At 38.9% G+C, this 23,618-nt stretch overlaps 1 long non-coding RNA gene across 1 annotated transcript in view; it reads left to right on the forward strand.

The window, feature by feature from the left end:
• The window catches only part of LOC128641281 (uncharacterized), a 55,048-nt gene extending 32,663 nt beyond the window's left edge, over positions 1-22,385 (forward strand). Inside the window, exon 2 of the long non-coding RNA XR_008399466.1 lies at positions 21,931-22,385. This is a non-coding gene — a long non-coding RNA (uncharacterized LOC128641281). The remainder of the gene's footprint in view (positions 1-21,930) is intronic.
• Positions 22,386-23,618: the final 1,233 nt, after the last annotated feature.

A 23,618-nucleotide genomic window follows, 5' to 3' on the forward strand; every position in this document is an offset into this window, starting at 1 on the left:
ATTAAACCATGCAATAAAAGTGTACCTTGGTACTTGCGATTTACTGTATAGTAAAATATATATTTGCAATTGTAATTTAATTTGCATTCAGCTAAGAAGAAGATTGTTTAGCTGTATTTACTTCTATGTGCTATGTGCTATGACACTTAATCCTTTTTAAAACATAACACAAACACACAGATACATATATGCGCACACAGGCACGCTCACACTCACACTCACACATACTCGTACACACTCACACCCACTCACATACACACTCAAACACACACACATAATCACACTTATTAACACTCATACTCACACATACACACACTCACAGATACTTACACACACTCACACACACTCATACATACTTGCACACTCACACAAACACTCAAACACACACACACACACAAACACTCAAACACACACTCACACACACACTCGCACAGACATTCACACAAACACCTGCACACTCACTCACACATACACACACTCACATACACAGACACTCACACACTTGCATTCACTCGCGCACACACACACACCAGTTGTATCCTCAACTGTAGTGGAACACAAGCACACCTTTGATTATGTATTTAACCCCTTTTCTTAGAAAGCAAGTGACAGTCTCAGCATCTTCCTATCTTTCATTACCATAAACCTTGTGATTTTTGCAACATTTACATCAACTACATGCTATCTGCAGAGGCCTGTGACCCCCTCATTTAAACAAAAAAAGATTCCTCTTTTATGTAAGTTGTCTCCCAAAGTGTACAAATTTATTTTTAGGTTAGAAAGAGGCAAAGTTTTAAAGCCTCCAACATGAATTACTACAAACTGGTGTCTAAAAGGTTAAATATCTGCCATTTTCACAGTGACCCTGTGACAGCTAGACCCTAAAGTGACCACTCAGTTCAAAGATAATTCTACATGATATACCCCTGTAAATGGTGCAGAGGCTAGGTTAAGGGCTATGTTTTTGCCATGCTTAGTGTAAGATTCTAGATGTGCCCAAGCAAGCGAGTGGGGATTTTCCCTCCTGAAGCCTCATTCACACATACTTGTCTTCTGAGGTTGCTTCTTCAAGCTGCAGAGGATAGCCAGGAAGAAGAAAAAAGAAAGTTAAAATGTATACAATATAAACATACAAAAAGGGTTTGGTTCAATGAGATGTCACTCTGAATGTGGTAAATAATTTATTGGAATATGAAAACATTGTTATCTGGCAACAAGAGTTAAATTGCATCCTGGATCCTCAGGCCTAGATTTGGAGTTTGGCGGTAAAAGGGCTGTTAACGCTCCGCAGGCTTTTTTCTGGCCGCACCATAAATTTAACTCTGGTATCGAGAGTTCAAACAAATGCTGCGTTAGGCTCCAAAAAAGGAGCGTAGAGCATTTTTTCCGCAAATGCAACTCTCGATACCAGAGTTGCTTACGGACGCGGCCAGCCTCAAAAACGTGCTCGTGCACGATTCTCCCATAGGAAACAATGGGGCTGTTTGAGCTGAAAAAAAACCTAACACCTGCAAAAAAGCAGCGTTCAGCTCCTAACGCAGCCCCATTGTTTCCTATGGGGAAACACTTCCTACGTCTGCACCTAACACTCTAACATGTACCCCGAGTCTAAACACCCCTAACCTTACACTTATTAACCCCTATTCTGCCGCCCCCGCTATCGCTGACCCCTGCATATTTTTTTTAACCCCTAATCTGCCGCTCCGTAAACCGCCGCAACCTACGTTATCCCTATGTACCCCTAATCTGCTGCCCTAACATCGCCGACCCCTATATTATATTTATTAACCCCTAATCTGCCCCCCTCAACGTCGCCGACACCTGCCTACACTTATTAACCCCTAATCTGCCGAGCGGACCGCACCGCTACTATAATAAAGTTATTAACCCCTAACCCGCCTCACTAACCCTATCATAAATAGTATTAACCCCTAATCTGCCCTCCCTAACATCGCCGACACCTACCTTCAATTATTAACCCCTAATCTGCCGATCGGACCTCACCGCTATTCTAATAAATGTATTAACCCCTAAAGCTAAGTCTAACCCTAACACTAACACCCCCCTAACTTAAATATAATTTACATCTAACGAAATAAATTAACTCTTATTAAATAACTTATTCCTATTTAAAGCTAAATACTTACCTGTAAAATAAACCCTAATATAGCTACAATATAAATTATAATTATATTATAGCTATTTTAGGATTAATATTTATTTTACAGGCAACTTTGTAATTATTTTAACCAGGTACAATAGCTATTAAATAGTTAAGAACTATTTAATAGTTACCTAGTTAAAATAATAACAAATTTACCTGTAAAATAAATCCTAACCTAAGATATAATTAAACCTAACACTACCCTATCAATAAAATAATTAAATAAACTACCTACAATTACCTACAATTAACCTAACACTACACTATCAATAAATTAATTAAACACAATTCCTACAAATAAATACAATTAAATAAACTAGCTAAAGTACAAAAAATAAAAAAGAACTAAGTTACAAAAAATAAAAAAATATTTACAAACATAAGAAAAATATTACAACAATTTTAAACTAATTACACCTACTCTAAGCCTCCTAATAAAATAACAAACACCCCCAAAATAAAAAATTCCCTACCCTATTCTAAATTTAAAAAGTTACAAGCTCTTTTACCTTACCAGCCCTGAACAGGGCCCTTTGCGGGGCATGCCCCAAGAATTTCAGCTCTTTTGCCTATAAAAGAATAAATACAATACCCCCCCCAACATTACAACCCACCACCCACATACCCCTAATCTAACCCAAACCCCCCTTAAATAAACCTAACACTAAGCCCCTGAAGATCTTCCTACCTTGTCTTCACCATCCAGGTTCACCGATCCGTCCTGAAGAGCTCCTCCGATGTCCTGATCCAAGCCCAAGCAGGGGGCTGAAGAGGTCTTCATCCAAGCGGGGCAGAAGAGGATCTTCCATCCGATTGAAGTCATCATCCAGACGGCATCTTCTATGGTCTTCCATCCGGAGCGAAGCGGCAGGATCCTGAAGACCTCCAGCGCGGAACATCCATCCGGACCGACGACTGAACGACGAATGACTGTTCCTTTAAGGGACGTCATCCAAGATGGCGTCCCTCGAATTCCGATTGGCTGATAGGATTCTATCAGCCAATCGGAATTAAGGTAGGAATATTCTGATTGGCTGATGGAATCAGCCAATCAGAATCTAGTTCAATCCGATTGGCTGATCCAATCAGCCAATCAGATTGAGCTCGCATTCTATTGGCTGATCGGAACAGCCAATAGAATGCGAGCTCAATCTGATTGGCTGATTGGATCAGCCAATCGGATTGAACTTGATTCTGATTGGCTGATTCCATCAGCCAATCAGAAAATTCATACCTTAATTCCGATTGGCTGATAGAATCCTATCAGCCAATCGGAATTCGAGGGACGCCATCTTGGATGACGTCCCTTAAAGGAACAGTCATTCGTCGTTCAGTCGTCGGGCCGGATGGATGTTCCGCGCTGGAGGTCTTCAGGATCCTGCCGCTTCGCTCCGGATGGAAGACCATAGAAGATGCCGCCTGGATGATGACTTCAATCGGATGGAAGATCCTCTTCTGCCCCGCTTGGATGAAGACTTTGACCGGATCATGGACCTCTTCAGCCCCCCGCTTGGGCTTGGATCAGGACATCGGAGGAGCTCTTCAGGACGGATCGGTGAACCTGGATGGTGAAGACAAGGTAGGAAGATCTTCAGGGGCTTAGTGTTAGGTTTATTTAAGGGGGGTTTGGTTAGATTAGGGGTATGTGGGTGGTGGGTTGTAATGTTGGGGGGGGGGTATTGTATTTATTCTTTTACAGGCAAAAGATCTGAAATTCTTGGGGCATGCCCCGCAAAGGGCCCTGTTCAGGGCTGGTAAGGTAAAAGAGCTTGTAACTTTTTTAATTTAGAATAGGGTAGGGAATTTTTTATTTTGGGGGGCTTTGTTGTTTTATTAGGGGGCTTAGAGTAGGTGTAATTAGTTTAAAATTGTTGTAATATTTTTCTTATGTTTGTAAATATTTTTTTATTTTTTGTAACTTAGTTCTTTTTTATTTTTTGTACTTTAGCTAGTTTATTTAATTGTATTTATTTGTAGGAATTGTGTTTAATTAATTTATTGATAGTGTAGTGTTAGGTTAATTGTAGGTAATTGTAGGTAGTTTATTTAATTAATTTATTGATAGGGTAGTGTTAGGTTTAATTATATCTTAGGTTAGGATTTATTTTACAGGTAAATTTGTTATTATTTTAACTAGGTAACTATTAAAAAGTTCTTAACTATTTAATAGCTATTGTACCTGGTTAAAATAATTACAAAGTTGCCTGTAAAATAAATATTAATCCTAAAATAGCTATAATATAATTATAATTTATATTGTAGCTATATTAGGATTTATTTTACAGGTAAGTATTTAGCTTTAAATAGGAATCATGTATTTAATAAGAGTTAATTTATTTCGTTAGATGTAAATTATATTTAAGTTAGGGGGGTGTTAGTGTTAGGGTTAGACTTAGCTTTAGGGGTTAATACATTTATTAGAATAGCGGTGAGCTCCGGTCGTCAGATTAGGGGTTAATAATTGAAGTTAGGTGTCGGCGATGTTAGGGAGGGCAGATTAGGGGGTTAATACTATTTATTATAGGGTTAGTGAGGCGGGTTAGGGGTTAATAACTTTATTATAGTAGCGCTCAGGTCCGCTCGGCAGATTAGGGGTTAATAAGTGTAGGCAGGTGTCGGCGACGTTGAGGGGGGCAGATTAGGGGTTAATAAATATAATATAGGGGTCGGCGGTGTTAGGGGCAGCAGATTAGGGGTACATAGGGATAACGTAGGTGGCGGCGCTTTGCGGTCGGAAGATTAGGGGTTAATTATTTTAAGTAGCTGGCGGCGACGTTGTGGGGGGCAGGTTAGGGGTTAATAAATGTAATATAGGGGTCGGCGGGGTTAGGGGCAGCAGATTAGGGGTACATAAGTATAACGTAGGTGGCGGTCGGCAGATTAGGGGTTAAAAATTTTAATCGAGTGGCGGCGATGTGGGGGGACCTCGGTTTAGGGGTACATAGGTAGTTTATGGGTGTTAGTGTACTTTAGGGTACAGTAGTTAAGAGCTTTATGAACCGGCGTTAGCCAGAAAGCTCTTAACTCCTGCTATTTTCAGGCGGCTGGAGTTTTGTCGTTAGAGCTCTAACGCTCACTTCAGAAACGACTCTAAATACCGGCGTTAGAAAGATCCCATTGAAAAGATAGGATACGCAAATGGCGTAGGGGGATCTGCGGTATGGAAAAGTCGCGGCTGAAAAGTGAGCATTAGACCCTTTAATCACTGACTCCAAATACCAGCGGGCGGCCAAAACCAGCGTTAGGAGCCTCTAACGCTGGTTTTGACGGCTACCGCCGAACTCCAAATCTAGGCCTCAGTGTGTTAGAGACATATGTGGAAACACCTACTCTACCGGGTGAACAAACATCATACTGTTCTACACATAAAAGTAGACATATAGCTTATTATTAGAGATGTTACAATAATGTTTCATTCTTCTTAAGCAACAATTCTTGACAAGGTTTGCTATAGTCCCAGTGATGTGTGGTGAGGTCAGAGGCTGGTGAGGTACTGGCTATGATACGCCCGAGAAGCCCATAAACAAACCCAATAGAGGTAGCTTAAATTTACGATTAAATTAGCAGGTTGCATAAGAAACCAATTAAATTCTCGTTATATAGGCAAATACAGTTTCACTATTGATACTCATTCAAAACAAATGAAAAAAAATAGGGTGCATAGTCTTACCTTCCCAGAGGCAGCAATTTCTTCACTTTCTATGAGATTGAAACCTTTTCTGCAGGTCCATTTGAAATAAAATTGTAAAATTAGGCAGTTAAACTAAAGCATTGTTTCTCAACTGCAGTCCTCAAGTACCCCAATAAACCAGGTTTTTATTTAGCCGAACCAGTGCATAGATTAAATAATCAGCTGATGGGTGAGAGCAGCAGGACCGTCTTTAACACAGGGCAAAAGGGGCAGCTGCCCAGGGCCCAGTCTTTGCTATGGGGCCCAAGAGTCCTAAAAAAAAAAATATATATTTTTTTTTGGTTCATGCCAGACTGCTGATGTCAGTCCTAATACTGTCACAGTCAAAAGTTCTCTGCTTATATTTATTTGTGGGAAACTGTGCCAGACTGAGCTGGGATCATGTGACATGCCAAGCTAGCGCGATGTGCTGTTTTAGGTGTGCACTGTGCAGCACTGAATGCTAAGCCTTAACTCGGCATCCAACCAATCATACTGTATAAGAAAAGGTTCTGCTGGGGTTACCACTGTTACCAGGTAACTGCTCTGGTGGTGGGGATTGTTCTGGGTAGGGCATACTGTAGGCGCATGCAGCAGAAAGCTGGAGCGGCAGGCACGTGAGGATTTGAACATCTGTGCAGCTGCAGACACTGCTCTCTTCCGTCTTGAGGCACACATACATTGTATTTTTAATATTGGATTATATATTGGAGTGTGTACATAAATTTGTGTGTGCTCTGTAGTGTGTGTTTGTGTGTACTTGTGTATGTGTATGCTCTGGAGAGTGTGTGTGTGTGTACATGAATATGTATATATTCTGGAGTGTGTGTGTGTGTACATGAATATGTGTATGCTCTGGAGAGTGTGTGTGTGTATATGGGTTAGGGGAGTTTGGTAGCATTCCCTTGGTATTCATGAAAGTGGTAATTTTGCTGTACAGTGGCTGTCTAAACAATAAATATGTAGTGAATATCCCAAAACTGGTGAGAAGCTTTTAGGGGGGCCCAACATTCTTGTACCAGGGCCCTGTAGACATTAGGTCCGACACTGATTTTTACTATGCAATGCCGTGCATTGCATTAAATATTTATGTACTTAAACAAATATATAAATAAATTAAAAACCAACAATTAATTAATTAGTAAATATTTTAAATTACTCCACAGTGGAGGAATGTATATATTTATTTACTTATTAGTACTGCTTAGGTCCAGTTTCACATATTGCAATTTATTTCATTTTTTTTTTTTTGGATGATCCACTGCTGGGCTAATCATTTAAAAAAATTAAAAAAATTAAAATTGATTTAGTTGTTTTTTGGGGTGGAGAGCGAAATTGCATGGGCGGGGGGAGGGGGCAAGGAAATGTTTGCCCAGGGCCCAGTCAGTATTAAAGACGGCCCTGGAGAGCAGGTTAGTAACCATGGTGTTAAGATACATTGCACTAAATCACCAGCTCATCTGCAATATGTTGATTACCTGAAGAATAAAGCAGTTTTTAAGAGTGTGATCATACACGGATGCAGATGACAAATAAATGTAAAAAAAAAAAAAAAAACAATGGGAAAAAATTCCAAAATTGCTAAAGACCCTGTTTTGCTATCAGTATCAGTTTGCACAAGGTCAGACACCTGAGAACAATCACATTGCAACAGCACCGAATAACTGTGATAACTATTAGTTACTATGGCTGCTGAAAGATTATAACTGTGAAAGTATCCTATGCCTGTCAATATTATGTGTGGCTGGCTGCAATTACCATACTAACTGCTTTTCTTGGTGCCTAACCCTAGCCCCCCCCAGTTAATACCTCAAGTCTTATTAAAGCATCTTCTATCATCAACCTCTTTCATCCAACAGCAACAGGATTCCTAGTGGTCCATTGCATTAATCCCAATTAATCTTAAAAGGATATGAAACCCAAAAATTTTATTTTGTGATTTAGGGAGAGCATAGCATTTTAAACAAATTTACCATTTATTTCAATGATCAAATTTGCTTCATTCCCATGATATTCTGTGATCAAGAGATACCTAGGTAGGCATGTGGAGCATTGTGTGGCAGGAAATAGTGCTGCCATCTAGTGTTCTTACAAATTGATAACATTCTTGCAAAACTGCTGCCATATAGGGCTCCAGAAATAGGCTGCTAAGCATACAATCCTGCTTTTTGACAAAAGATACCAAGAGAACAAAGAAAAATTGATAATAGCAGTAAATTACAAATTTGTTTAAATGTGCATGCTCTATCTGAATCATGAAAGAAAAAAATTGGGTTTCCTATCCCTTTAATGTATATGACTAGTGGACCCCCCATCTTTCAAATGAAGGGTCCTATGTTATAATTCAAGGGGGTGGGACTAAGGTCCAAAGCCCTAAAAATAGGGCCAGTGCTGAGAGGTGCAAGTCATTGTTATGATTATCACCTGTTAGCTGGACAAGCACAGGACAACCCTTTAGATATATGAGATTAGAAACAAAAATTCCAGGCTGGCATTCACAGTAAAGCAGTTTAACACGTTTAGCCTTTATTTGGGCTATACGCATAGACCAAACTAAAACAGAGATAACACCCCACATCTGCCAACTTTAACCCCTACAAACTGTTTTGTGCAGTTTATTTTTATTTAACAAAAAGCAATATGCTTTATTTTAGGGGCAATTGGTGGATATTTTGAAAATTAACCAGAGGTCTGACCTCTGGTTAATTCTCAGATCACTTATTGCTACCACAAGCTTGCCGTAGCAATAACCAGCCACTTGTAATGGCTGGTTATTTACCGTGCGCCTGTAAACGGGTGAATTAGCTCATTTACGCAAGTATGATAAATTAGCGCTCCACTTGTAATCTAGCCCATTAATGGATAAATAATTTTACAGATTCAGATAGAGCATGTACGGTCCCTTTAAAATTGCATGCTCTATCTGAATCATGAAAGAAAAATTTGGGGTCTCATATCCCTTTATATTTAACCCACTGCTTAGTACTTTTTTATATATAAGTGTGAGGCACTTTACAATTTAAACCCTAAAAACTGCTTTGTGCAGTTATTTTTCATTTTTAAAAAATGTTAATTTTTTTTAAAATAAAAAATTACAATATACACGTTTTGAAATTTAACCAGAGATCTGATTTTGAATTGCTACTGTGAGCCACTTGCAATGGCTGGTTATTTATTGCTGCCTGTAAACAGGTGATTTTTCCAGTTTCCAGGCATGTGATAAATTAGGCACTCCATTTGTAATCTAGTTCTTATGTACCTAAAGTCTTTTTAGGTGATAATAATATTCCTCAGACAGTCACCAGCACAAACCATTCGTTTGCTACAAAATTATCACTCACTTGTAACCTCTCGAGTGACACATCTGCCTGTGTTTGATATTTTACTTTTGAAGTCCTTTCATTTGCATTGTAAACACTTGTAATCTGGATGGATTACACCTTAACTTCTTTAATGTGTGCATTCCCAGGGGCTATGCAGATGGGCACTAGGACTGCTCTTCCTCACAAATGCAAAGAGATAATCTCCGATTCTCTCTTTCAAAACACCTCATGGATTACAATGTAACGTTGTTGTCAACAAGCACTAAGCCTCTTAAGTACTTATGTTTTTAAGTGCAGTGTTATATTCTTCCTATTATCTGACAGATTATACCTATGTTCAACCCAAAAGTATAAAAATAAAGAATAAATAAATAAATTAGTTATTGAGTTATTTTCAGGTTTTATAAAATATATATATATTTTCTTATCAGCTAATGTTAAAATATACCTTGGTAAAAAAATATATTGTTATTTAAATGCAGGGTTCTTCAAACTTTTTTACCCAAGACCGAGTACAATGATTCCACTTACCTTTGCGCCCCTATTTTTATGCTTGGTTTTAAAACTTCTGAAGTAATATACAACAAGATAGCAGCAATTTTTGGCAAAGTGACTAATATGTGTGCATACTTTCTTTTTGATTGCACATACTCATTCAACATCCACACCACACACACTCTTGAACAACACACACACACCAAAAACACTCTCATACAACACTCACCACACACACACTCTCTCATGCAACACCCACACCTCAAACACTATCATACAACACACACACACCACACACACTCTTGTACAACACACACACTCTCTCATGCAACACCCACACCACAAACACTATCATACAACACACACCACACACACACACAATCTTATGCCCCACACTCACTCTCGTACAACACACTCACACACACTCTCATACAACACACACACTCTCGTACAACACACACACAAACATACCAAACACTCTCTCCTACAACATGCACACAATTCGCAACCCAGTAAACTTGGTGTTGCGACCCAGTAATGGGTCCCGACCCGTGGTTTCAAGAACTTTGTTTTAATGAGTTATTAAATGCAATTACATCATTAATAATTCACAAATGATAAAAGTTTTAAGGTAGATTTTTGTTCAGGAGACTTTAGAGAATGTTTATCTGAAATGTCACTAAAAAAGGCTACAAGGTAAAAACAGTGTAGAGAATTAAATAGTAACAAATGTAGGTAGACAATGGAAAAACAATGGGAAAAAAGAAATAATGAATGTATACTTTGTTACAGCACTCCGCAATATGTTGGAGCTTTACAAATAAAGAATTATTATTATTATTATTTAACAACACATAATTAAACATTTTATATTACGATCTCAAAGTGTTTCATATAAATGTTAGCAAGCGGCTCTAAGAACTTTATATATATATATATATCGTTTCTCACCTAATTCTGAGAGTGGGCATTGGCCTCATGACATCACATCACCTTCATCGTATGGCATCTAATGTCTTGTTGAGCAATGAAGCAAGATTGCCTGCCGATAATACTGGCACAGATCTGTGTCTATAGAAGCACTACAGAGAATACAGAGTGGGGACACAGCACAGATTTGTCACTGTACTTCAGTGCCAGAGCTTAGCTTCAACTACCTTTAAATAATGCCCAAAAGGTTCATACAACACATATTTAAATAGCAACATATTGCTAGTTTATATTGGAATTATAGGAGTAGATATATTTATGATATCTTTACATTTTCTTAATAATGTAGCAGAGGTCTTAATGAATGACATTTTATCTGAAAAAGAAAGCTACATTTTTTAGTGGGAAAATGATGTGAAATAAGCTCAGTACTTTCTATAGCTTACGGTAACTGCTCTGGTATTACTGCAACTGAAGGGACATGGCAATTACACTTTACAGAACAAACAAAATGAGAAGCGATTCAAAGTCAAATCAGATTTAATCACAATTGCTCAATATAACAAACACACATCAAATAGAAAAGATTCATTTTATCATAAAATCCATATAAAAATTAGGACTCTCTCTACACTTCCTCTGTCTTTGCATTTTTCAGCTTGTTAATTGTCAATCAGTTAGTCACAAATCCTCCTACATCTCCAGAGGGTAAGGAGGCCTGTAAGGGACACAATAACTTGACGCGTTTCGTTCTTCAAAAGAAGAACAAGATTGTGCATGAAAATAGGAGTGCAGCTCCTCTACATATAAAAAAATGACTTACAATTGTAATATCTTATATGATGTATAACATGCATATAAATACATATATGAATAATAATTTGAGCAAAAGAATATTAATTATGACATCACTGTCTGTACATATAGATTTTCTAATTAATTTATTGTCCAAAATAACCATAAATAACATAAATAAAATATTTAAAAATACAACCACAAAATATATGTTAATCTCATTAGCAATAAAAGTAGATATAAACATACAAGCATACACTTATTTTAACAAACACTATTAAGGGACTACAATGCTGGGTACTTATTACCATACTTATTAAGTCATATTAATATATGTCATATATTTCAATGGCCTCTATTTATTATCAGACAGGCGGCTGAGATTTGCGGTCATGAACCTTGTGTGCCCAGGTGCTGCTTGTGTAATACTGCCCCATGCTCATGCACAGCCAATAGCGCAAGAGGGGGCTGTCAATCATATCTGATCAGAATGTTTGAAATCCACCACACTTTAGGTGGCTGAGAGGTTAAGTAGCAGTGGTGTTAGCTAGCGTTTCAGGTTCGCATAAGCTATCTCAGCTTGGTAAAGAAAGCCCAATGATTCTAAAGGGCATGCAACCGGACCTTAATTTACCTAAGAGTATCCTGGACCAATCATTTAAAACAACATAATTTGAATCTGCACACACACAAAAATAAATACATAAAAATAATCTACTCAAAAATACTACTGTTAGCAATAATCCATAAAATCTTTACTAAAATTAAGCAGGAATTTGAGATAACAAATAGAGATTTCTATGCCTACTTACAGTTAAGGCATTATGTACAGGAAATCTTGCAGAATAATATAGAGGCAGAGACATGGGATAAACTAGAAACCGCTATAATCCTTTTTAAGGCAGGTAGGTATAGCATTTCAACTATCTACAAAATAATTATTACTACCTATGGCCAGAGTAATTTACAAAGATTAGCAGATATTTGGCAGGTTACATCAGAAAGAATTCAGGAAAGCTTTAATCTCATAGATAGAACAACAATCTCCTCCTCCTGGAGGGAATCACATACTAAACTTATAAATAGAATATATATTACACCCCAGGTGAAGGCCAGATGGGATACAACTTTGGCACGTTGTCATAAATGTAAAACTATAAATGCAGATTTAGAGCATTGTCTCTGGAGTTGTACCAAAATTAAAAATTTTGGTATAAAATAACTAATTGGGTTAACAAAATTAATCAAAGTAATATACAGCTAAAGGATAAGCATGTCTTTCTCCAACATTGGTGTGTCCGGTCCACGGCGTCATCCATTACTTGTGGGAAATATTCTCCCCCACAGGGAAAGGCAAGGAGAGCACACAGCAAGATCTGTCCATATAGCTCCCCCTCTGGCTCCGCACCCCAGTCATTCTCCTTGCCGCTCTGAACAAGTAGCATCTCCACGGGGATGGTGAGGAGTTTGTGGTGTTAGTTGTAGTTTTTTATTCTTCTATCAAGAGTTTGTTATTTTAAAATAGTGCTGGCTTGTACTATTTACTCTACAACAGAAAAGTGATGAAGATTTCTGTTTAAGAGGGCTATGATTTTAGCACAAGTAACTAAAATCCATTTCTGTTACCACGCAGGACTGTTGAAACCAGAGAACTTCAGTTGGGGGTAACAGTTTGCAGACTTATCTGCTTCAGGTATGACTAGTCTCCTTCTAACAACACAGGCTAATGCTAGATGACAGTCATTTTTCCCCTCAGGGAAAACGGTAAGCCATTTTTCTTTTACCTCAGCAAAAAAGATAACAGGCTTCCCCTTTTTGATTTTTATGCTGGTAGACACTGTCAGGGGCCAAATCGATTGTTTTTTATTACAATATGATGGCAATTGAAATGTTTTATAAGCTCATATACACTTGGGGACGTTTTTTATTGATCTGGCTTGCTTTAGACACCTAAATCTAGTCAGGAAGGCCCCTTCACTCTAGTGTACTGAGGGAGGAGGCCTCATTTTGGCACTTCAGTTCATTTCAAGGCAGTGCATGCAGTTCCATGTGAGAGGGTCCTGTGGCTCAGAAAGTGACTCCAGAAGGCTTATTTCTGTGGATGATTGACCCCTAAGAAAGGTAAAAGCTGCAGCAATGCTGTAAGCAGGGATTGTGGTGTATAAAAACGGTTAAATCCAACAATTAGCTCCGGTTTGCTTGTTTTAAGAGCTAGAGTCTCCATATTTGCTGTGCAATACTTTCTAAGCATTAAGACACTGGGGTCCAAATTTCAGAAAAATCGGATATTGCCTTCATAGTTTTTTGAACATTCAGAAATAAAGTGTGTAATTTTATTATTTAAAGAGACAGTAACGTTTTTGTTTAAAATTGTTTTTATTGCATTGTTTGCCTGCCTAAATCTGTTTAACATGTCTGTGCCATCAGATAACCTATGTTCTGTGTGTGTAGAGACAAATGTGGTTCCCCCTTCGAGTGTTTGTGATAATTGTGCCATAGCGTCCAAACAAAATGAGGACAGCTCTGTTACATTTCATAATGTTGCCCAAGATGATTTATCTAATGAAGGTAGTGTGGATAGTTCTACATCCTCTCCTTCTGTGTCGACACCTAGCGCGCCAGTGCTTATTTCTATGCAACAATTAACAGCAGTAGTGGATAATTCTATAGCAAATCTTGTATCCAAACTGCCAGCATTTCAGAGAAAGCGTGATTGTTCAGCTTTAAATACAGATAAAAGGGATGAACAATCAGACGCTGACGATGCTTTATCTATTTTACCCTCACATCAATCGGAATTGGCTGTGAGGGAAGGGCTGTCTGAGGGTGAAATTTCAGACTCAGGAAAAATTTCTCAACAGGCAGAACCTGATATAGTAGCATTTAAGTTTAAGCTAGAACATCTCCGCGCTTTGCTAAAGGAGGTATTAGCTACTCTGGATGACTGATTCTATGGTAGTACCAGAGAAGTTGTGCAAATTGGACAAATTTTTAGAGGTCCCAGTGCACGACGACGCTTTTCCAATACCCAAAAGGGTAGCGAACATAGTGGAAAAGGAGTGGGAGAAGCCAGGTGTACCCTTTGCCCCACCTCCTATATTTAAGAAAATGTTTCCCTAGAAGGGACGCATGGCAGACGGTCCCGAAGGTTGAGGGAGCTGTTTCAACACTAGCGAAGCGCACCACTATTCCTATAGAGGACAGCTGCGCTTTCAAAGATCCTATGGATAAAAATTGGAAGGATTGCTTAAAAAGATTTTTGTTCAGCAAGGGTTCATCCTTCAACCAGCTACGTGTGTTATTACTGTCACTTCAGCGGCGTCCTTTTGGTTCGAGGAACTAGAAAGGTCGCTCCAGAAAGAGACTTCCTATGAAGAAGTCATGGACAGAATTCACGCATTAAAATTAGCTAATTCCTTTATATTGGATGCCGCCTTTCAAATAACGAAATTGGCGGCGAAAAACTCAGGTTTTGCTATAGTAGCGCGGAGGGTGCTTTGGCTGAAATCCTGGTCGGCAGATGTGTCGTCCAAGACTAAGTTACTTAATATTCCTTTCAAGGGTAAGACCCTTTTTGGGCCGGAATTGAAGGAAATTATTTCAGACATCACTGGGGGTAAGGGCCATGCCCTCCCACAGGATAGGCCTTTTAAGGATAAGAACAAGTCTAATTTTCGTTCCTTTCGCAATTTCAGGAACGGACCGGCTAATAACTCCACTGCCGCTAGACAAGAAGGTAACGCGGCCCAGCCCAGACCCGCTTGGAAGCCCATGCATGGCTGGAACCAGGGTAAACAGACCAAGAAACCTGCTGCTGCTACCAAGACAGCATGAAGGGGTAGCCCCGATCCGGGACCGGATCTGGTAGGGGGCAGACTATCTCTCTTCGCTCAGGCTTGGGCAAGAGATGTTCCGGATCCCTGGGCACTAGAGATAGTCTCCAAGGGATACCTGCTAGAGTTCAAGGGACTTCCTCCAAGGGGAAGGTTCCACCTGTCTCGCTTATCTTCAGACCAGATAAAGAAACAGGCATTCTTACATTGTGTAAGAGACCTATCAAAGATGGGAGTGATAAACCCAGTCCCCTCCGGGGAACAAGGTCTAGGTTTTTACTCAAACCTGTTTGTGGTTCCCAAAAAAGAGGGAACTTTCAGGCCAATTCTGGATTTAAAGATATTAAACAAGTTCCTCAGTGTTCCATCCTTCAAATTTAAACCATTCGGACAATCTTGCCGACAATCCAGCAGGGTCAATATTTGACTACCGTGGATCTAAAGGATGCGTATCTGCATATTCCAATCCACAAAACTCATCATCAGTTCCTGAGGTTCGCCTTTCTGGACAAACATTACCAGTTCGTGGCTCTTCCATTCGGTTTAGCCACCGCTCCCAGAATTTTCACAAAGGTGCTAGGGTCCCTTCTAGCGGTCCTAAGGCCGAGGGACATCGCTGTAGCACCTTATCTAGACGACATCCTAATCCAAGCGTTGTCTCTTTCCAAAGCAAGGGCCCACACAGACATTGTGTTGGCTTTTCTCAGATCTCACGGGTGGAAGGTGAACATAGAAAAGAGTTCACTGTCACCGTCCACAAGGGTTCCTTTTCTGGGAACAATAATAGATTCTGTGGAAATGAAGATCTTCCTGACAGAAGTCAGAAAGCTAAAGCTTCTAAACGTTTGTCGAGTTCTTCATTCTATTCCTCAACCCTCCATAGCTCAGTGCATGGAAGTAATAGGACTAATGGTCGCAGCAATGGACGTGGTTCCTTTTGCTCAAATTCATCTAAGACCATTACAGCTGTGCATGCTCAATCAGTGGAATGGGGACTATACAGACTTGTCTCCCCAAATTCAAGTAGACCAGGTAACCAGGGACTCACTTCTCTGGTGGTTGACCCAGGATCACCTGTCTCAGGGAATGAGTTTCCGCAGACCGGAGTGGGTCATCGTCACGACCGACACCAGCCTCTTGGGGTGGGGCGCGGTCTGGGACTCCCTGAAAGCTCAGGGCCTATGGTCTCGGGAAGAGTCGCTTCTCACGATAAACATTTTGGAACTAAGAGCAATATTCTATGCACTCCTGGCTTGGCCTCAGCTAGCGGAAGCCAGGTTCATAAGATTTCAGTCGGACAACATAACGACTGTTGCGTACATCAATCATCAGGGGGGAACAAAGAGTTTCCTAGCGATGAAGGAAGTAACCAAGATTATCCAATGGGCAGAGAATCACTCCTGCCATCTATCTGCTATTCACATCCCAGGAGTAGACAACTGGGAGGCGGACTTTTTGAGTCGTCAGACTTTCCATCCGGGGGAGTGGGAACTCCACCCGGAGGTCTTTGCTCAGTTAGCCCAATTATGGGGCATTGCAGATATGGATCTAATGGCGTCCCGTCAGAACTTCAAGATTCCTTGCTACGGGTCCAGATCCAGGGATCCCAAGGCGACTCTAGTGGATGCATTAGTGGCGCCTTGGTCGTTCAACCTAGCGTATGTGTTTCCACTGTTTCCTCTCCTTCCCAGGCTCATAGCCAGGATCAAACAGGAGAAGGCCTCGGTGATTCTGATAGCTCCTGCGTGGCCACGCAGGACTTGGTATGCAGACCTGGTGAATATGTCATCGGCTCCACCATGGAAGCTACCTTTGAGACAGGATCTTCTAGTACAAGGTCCATTCGAACATCCAAATCTAGTTTCTCTGCAGCTGACTGCTTGGAAATTGAACGCTTGATTTTATCCAAGCGTGGGTTTTCGAATTCTGTGATAGATACTCTGGTCCAAGCCAGAGAACCTGTGACTAGAAAGATTTACCATAAAATATGGAAAAAATATATCTGCTGGTGTGAATCCAAGGGATTCTCCTGGAGTAAGATTAAAATTCCAAAGATTCTCTCCTTTCTCCAAGAAGGTTTGGATAAAGGGTTGTCAGCTAGTTCTCTAAAAGGACAGATTTCTGCTTTATCTGTCTTGTTACACAAACGACTGGCAGCTGTGCCAGATGTACAAGCTTTTGTTCAGGCTTTGGTTAGAATCAAGCCTGTTTACAGACCCATGACTCCTCCTTGGAGTCTAAATTTAGTTCTTTCAGTTCTTCAAGGGGTTCCGTTTGAACCTTTACATTCCATAGATATTAAGTTATTATCTTGGAAAGTTCTGTTTTTGGTTGCTATTTCTTCTGCTAGAAGAGTTTCTGAATTATCTGCTTTGCAATGTAATCCACCCTATCTGGTTTTCCATTCAGATAAGGTTGTTTTGCGTACTAAGCCTGGTTTTCTTCCAAAAGTTGTTTCCAACAAGAATATTAACCAGGAAATAGTTGTTCCTTCTCTGTGTCCGAATCCAGTTTCAAAGAAGGAACGTTTATTACACAATTTAGATGTTGTTCGTGCTTTAAAGTTCTACTTAGAAGCAACAAAAGATTTTAGACAAACCTCATCTTTGTTTGTCGTTTACTCTGGTAAGAGGAGAGGTCAAAAAGCTACTGCTACCTCTCTCTCTTTCTGGCTGAAAAGCATTATCCGATTGGCTTATGAGACTGCCGGACGGCAACCTCCTGACCGAATCACAGCTCACTTTACTAGGGCTGTGGCTTCCACTTGGGCCTACAAGAACGAGGCTTCTGTTGATCAGATATGTAAGGCAGCGACTTGGTCCTCTCTTTTGCCAAATTCTACAAATTTGATACTTATGCTTCTTCGTAGGCTATTTTTGGGAGAAAGGTTTTGCAAGCCGTGGTGCCTTCCATTTAGGTAACCTGATTTGCTCCCTCCCTTCATCCGTGTCCTAAAGCTTTGGTATTGGTTCCCACAAGTAATGGATGACGCCGTGGACCGGACACACCAATGTTGGAGAAAACAGAATTTATGCTTACCTGATAAATTACTTTCTCCAACGGTGTGTCCGGTCCACGGCCCACCCTGGTTTCCTAATCAGGTTGAAAATTTTTTTCTTTATACACTACAGTCACCACGGCACCCTATAGTTTCTCCTTTTTCTCCTAACCGTCGGTCGAATGACTGGGGGGCGGAGCCAGAGGGGGAGCTATATGGACAGCTCTTGCTGTGTGCTCTCCTTGCCTTTCCCTGTGGGGGAGAATATTTCCCACAAGTAATGGATGACGCCGTGGACCGGACACACCGTTGGAGAAAGTAATTTATCAGGTAAGCATAAATTCTGTTTTTTCTTCATTGGACAGGAAGAATCCCTGTTTAAAAATACTCGTCAATTAAACTTGTTGATTATTACGGGAAGATTATTGATCTTGAAATATTGGAAATCTAATAAAGTTCCAAGCTTGAAGGAATTTATACAAAAACTCAAAAATCAACCAATATTGGAACAAATTGATACGTCAATAAATTCAGAGTCTCAAATTAAACACTTTTTTATAAATGGAAAAGTATAATTATTAGTTTTCCTGAAGAAATACAGAAGCAAATAATTTCACCATTTAAGGGTACTACCTATATGGAAATGGCCATTGCAAATAGGGAATATCCTGATTAATAGAAAATCCAAGGGAGGGGGGGGGGAAGAGAGCAGAGACAGTTTTTTTTTTGTTTTTTTTCTCCATTGTTGTTTATTTATGTTTATTTTTATGTTTTAGTTCACCAAGAAAATTACCATTTGGTATGCAAACAAATTTATTTATATTTGGAACTGTAAATATTGTTAATCATAATATTTTCTGCTTAGATAGCGAATATATATGCATGTTAACTATAAGTTAGAGTACTTAATATATTTGACTATATTTCTAATGTCAGGCATAACATCATACAACGTCTAATATGTTTAACTTATTGATGCCAATGTTAGTATTATTTGTCCCTTTTTTGTATAGATGTATATTGAGGCACTGTTAATAATGACGTTGAAAGTAATGAATGTAAAATATTTACAGAGTATTGCCTGTTATTGTTTCTAACTCAATGAAATTGTATACTGAAATGGTCAATAAATATATATATATATATATATATATATATATAAAAAAAGGATTACAGGCACATCATTTATTCACATTCTTTATACTATATATAGTTTGTCTATTAAAAAGTTTATTCCAAATGAAAAAAGAAAATGCTTTACATACTTTCTTAATGGATATAATAATTTCAGTGTAATGTTTTCTTACAAGTGGAGTGGTATTTTGGAGTGGAGTGGTATTTTGTGCTCCCGCTCGAACTCCACTAGAAGTAAGCTGTTTGCACATCGGGTAGCGCTTGTATTACAAGTGGAAAGTAAAAGGTTTTTGCTTGCCTGCTAACCTGACGTGAGCAAGAAGCCGAACTTCGAATATCGCGACAACGTTAACATATTCCTATAGACTTCAATGAAGCAAAAAAATCTGATCGCATTTTCTCAAGCGCGCTAAACGACATGAAAATATTAATATTTCACATTCCAATGTTCTTCACATAGAAGAATATGTTCTATGTATTCAGAAATACATATTCCGATATACTGTATATATATATAAAAGCATCAATCAAAATTCACTTACCAGGACTTGTAGCAATTCCCCTTTTTATTATATGAACGTTTTCAGGGTTTTATCCCCTTCCTCAGACATACAAAAAGTGCAAAGCCTTTGCACTTATTGTATGTCTGAGGAAGGGGAAAATACCCCGAAAAACGTTCACATGATAAAAAGGGGAATTGCTACAAGTCCTGGTAAGTGAACTTTGATTGATGCTTATTTACTTTTTTGATGCACCCAGGACTGAGGATTGTCTCTTCGGATGTGCTAACCTGTAACACTTTATTAAGTATGAATATTTCAGCTACTTAAAGGGACAGTATACACTCATTTTCATATAACTGCATGTAATAGACACTACTATAAAGAATAAGATGCACAGATACTGATATAAAAATTCAGTATAAAACTGTTTAAAAACTTACTTAGAAGCTGTCATTTTAGCTCTGTTGAAAAGGTAGCTGGAAAGCCCACTGCAAGTGGGAAATAAGACACTCCCCCCCCTTCTTTTGCATATGAAAAGACCCTTTACACAAACAGGAGCAAGCTGGAGAAGGTAGCCGACGGTATTCACATAAAACTTTTTGGGCTTGGTTAGGAGTCTGAAAATCAGAGCAATGTTTTTTAAAAATAAGCAAAACTATGCATTTATTTTAAAAAAAAAACTTTATGGGCTATATAAATAGATCATCTACAAAACATTTATGCAAAGAAAAAATGAGTGTATAATGTCTCTTTAACTGCAAAGGGCTCCAATGCACTTATATCTATGCAAATGTATTTATGTGTTTATATGCGTATATATGTATGTATTTATGTGTTTATATGCGTATATATGTATGTGTTTATATGTGTATATATGTATGTATTTATGTGTTTATATGTGTATATATGTATGTATCTCAATGTTAAAGCCCTTTGCCTGCCTTTTTTTCTTCTAACACCAGAGATCTCAAATCTTTGAGCCCTTATAACTTTTTGGCGCAATATTTGTTTTTAATAATTATTATTAGATAGTGTTATTATGAGTGCAACTGTACTTTTAAAAGTATTTATGAAGTATTTTGTGACACTTTTTTGTTTCCCTTAACAGTAAGCTCTAATGCCACGGTAATCATTGTAGCATAAATCGAGATTGCGCTCATGCATTCACATTTACTTTCAACTTATAATACAAGCGTTCTTTCTGACACATGCAAACAGCAGCAATAAATCTGATATCGCTTGCGTGTAACTGTTAGCACGCCACTTGTAATCTTGCCCTTAATAGTTTTAATGAAATGAAAGTAATATGAATAAAAACATAAGTAAAGTGTACTTGTATTTTCACGCAAGGTTATAAAATTGCTTTTGTTTAATGACCACTCTTAAAGGGACAGTAAACACCTTGAAATATTTAATATAAAATGCATAATGAAAAAACTTTGCATTATATGTTAATTATTTATTTTGCCCCTTCTCATGTTACTTAGCTCTGTAACTTGAGCAATTTGAATTCTCAGAGATTAAAATGCACCCTGCTAACTTCTCAAGGCTAACCCGGCTACATATATATCCCTAATTGGCTTTATCAGATGACAACTGCATTTTAAACTTTATGACAGTGACTAGCCTTCTTGTCTGTGGACTAAAGCACAGATTGGCAAATGGTGGGTGGAGTTTGGCTACTGAAAAATAATTGCAGAAAATAGGATGTTACTTTGTTTTAAAAATGTTAAGACTCACTCAACTGATATATTATTCTATAGCAATACAACAGAAATTTCTTGTAATTATAAGGAGTTTACTCTTAATGATGTCAATGTGCTACTTAGGGGAAATGTTATCAAGCTGTATTCCCAGCTTTTGAGGCTTTGAGACGCAGGCTCTAATGAGCAAGCCTGCAACCACAAATTTAAAGGGATATGAAACTCTAAATGTTGTCTTTATATTTCAGATACAGCATATAATTCTAAATAACTTCCCAATTTGCTTCTATTACTATCAAATTTGTTTTGTTCTCTTTGTATCCTTTGTAGAAGGATACAGTGTGCAAATATTTTTCTTTATTGGTATCATCTTTGATTGCAGGATAAGATGGAACCTCTCGGTGAAGGAGGTGGCAATATAATATTGGGAGAGAAAGGCATTTTTTGGATTGCAGTGTGGTGTAGTGGTTACAGACGACTGCGGAGGAACTGGATCCTGTGCTGACACTACATGATTGAAAGATACAACAGAGCGGGCGGCAGCACCACCAGAGACGCTGAAGGACATGCAGCAGCTGTGAGGGACTTCTAGCTACAGAGACATCTGTCTATACTATATAAAGAGACTGCTGATCAATGTGGCATAAACAGAAGAGCAGCTAAAGACTTCCCATGACAGTTGTAAACAGCCCTGGCTCAGACAAGCACACTCACATATACAGGAAATGAGCAGTTAATAATTATGTATGTAATTCTGCACAATGTAGTTTTGCTTACTATAAAGACAACTGTTGGTTTGAAGTTGTTTGCAACAAAATATAAACAGCCAATGAGAAAGATGGTCACTTCATTGATTCCGTATTGATGATGACCGTCTAACATGTTTCAATGCATTTTTTTAATTTATTGTAATAATACTAATTAATGACATACACAATTAACTATTCATTATAATCATGCACACTTTTATATGAACCCTGTTTAAAACATCCGATCATTTAAAAGGAAAGGAAAGTTAAAATTACATTTTAAACAACTTCCCAATTTACTTATATTATCAATTTTGCTTAGTTCTCTTGGTATTTTTTGTTAAAGAGTAATCCTAGGTGAGCTCAGGAGCGTGCACATGTCTTTAGCCATCTGGTAACTGTCGGCTAGATTTAGAGTTCTGCGGCCAAAGGGGTGCGTTAGCTACGCATGCTTTTTTTCCCCCGCACCTTTTAAATACCGCTGGTATTTAGAGTTCACAGAAGGGCTGCGTTAGGCTCCAAAAAGAGAGCGTAGAGCATATTTACCGCCACTGCAACTCTAAATACCAGCTTTGCTTACGGACGCGGCCAGCTTCAAAAACGTGCTTGTGCACGATTCCCCCATAGGAAACAATGGGACAGTTTGAGCTGAAAAAAAACCTAACACCTGCAAAATAGCAGCGTTCAGCTGCTAACGCAGCCCCATTGTTTCCTATGGGGAAACACTTCCTAAGTCTGCACCTAACACCCTAACATGTACCCCGAGTCTAAACACCCCTAATCTAACACTTATTAACCCCTAATCTGCCGCCCCCGCTATCGCTGACCCCTGCATATTATTATTAACCCCTAATCTGCCGCTCCGTACACCGCCGCAACCTACATTATACCTATGTACCCCTAATCTGCTGCCCCTAACACCGCCGACCCCTATATTATATTTATTAACCCCTAATCTGCCCCCCACAACGTCGCCGCCAGCTACCTACAATAATCAACCCCTAATCTGCCGACCGCACCTCACCGCTACTATAATAAAGTTATTAACCCCTAATCCGCCTCACTCCCGCCTCAATAACCGTATAAGAAATAGTATTAACCCCTAATCTGCCCTCCCTAACATCGCCGACACCTAACTTCAATTATTAACCCCTAATCTGCCGACCGGATCTCGCCGCTACTCTAATAAATGTATTAACCCCTAAAGCTAAGTCTAACCCTAACACTAACACCCCCCTAAATTAAATATAATTTAAATCTAACGAAATAAATTAACTCTTATTAAATAAATTATTCCTATTTAAAGCTAAATACTTACCTG

This window comes from Bombina bombina, chromosome 1 (assembly GCF_027579735.1).
Source record: "Bombina bombina isolate aBomBom1 chromosome 1, aBomBom1.pri, whole genome shotgun sequence".
NCBI classification, from domain to species: Eukaryota; Metazoa; Chordata; class Amphibia; order Anura; family Bombinatoridae; genus Bombina; species Bombina bombina.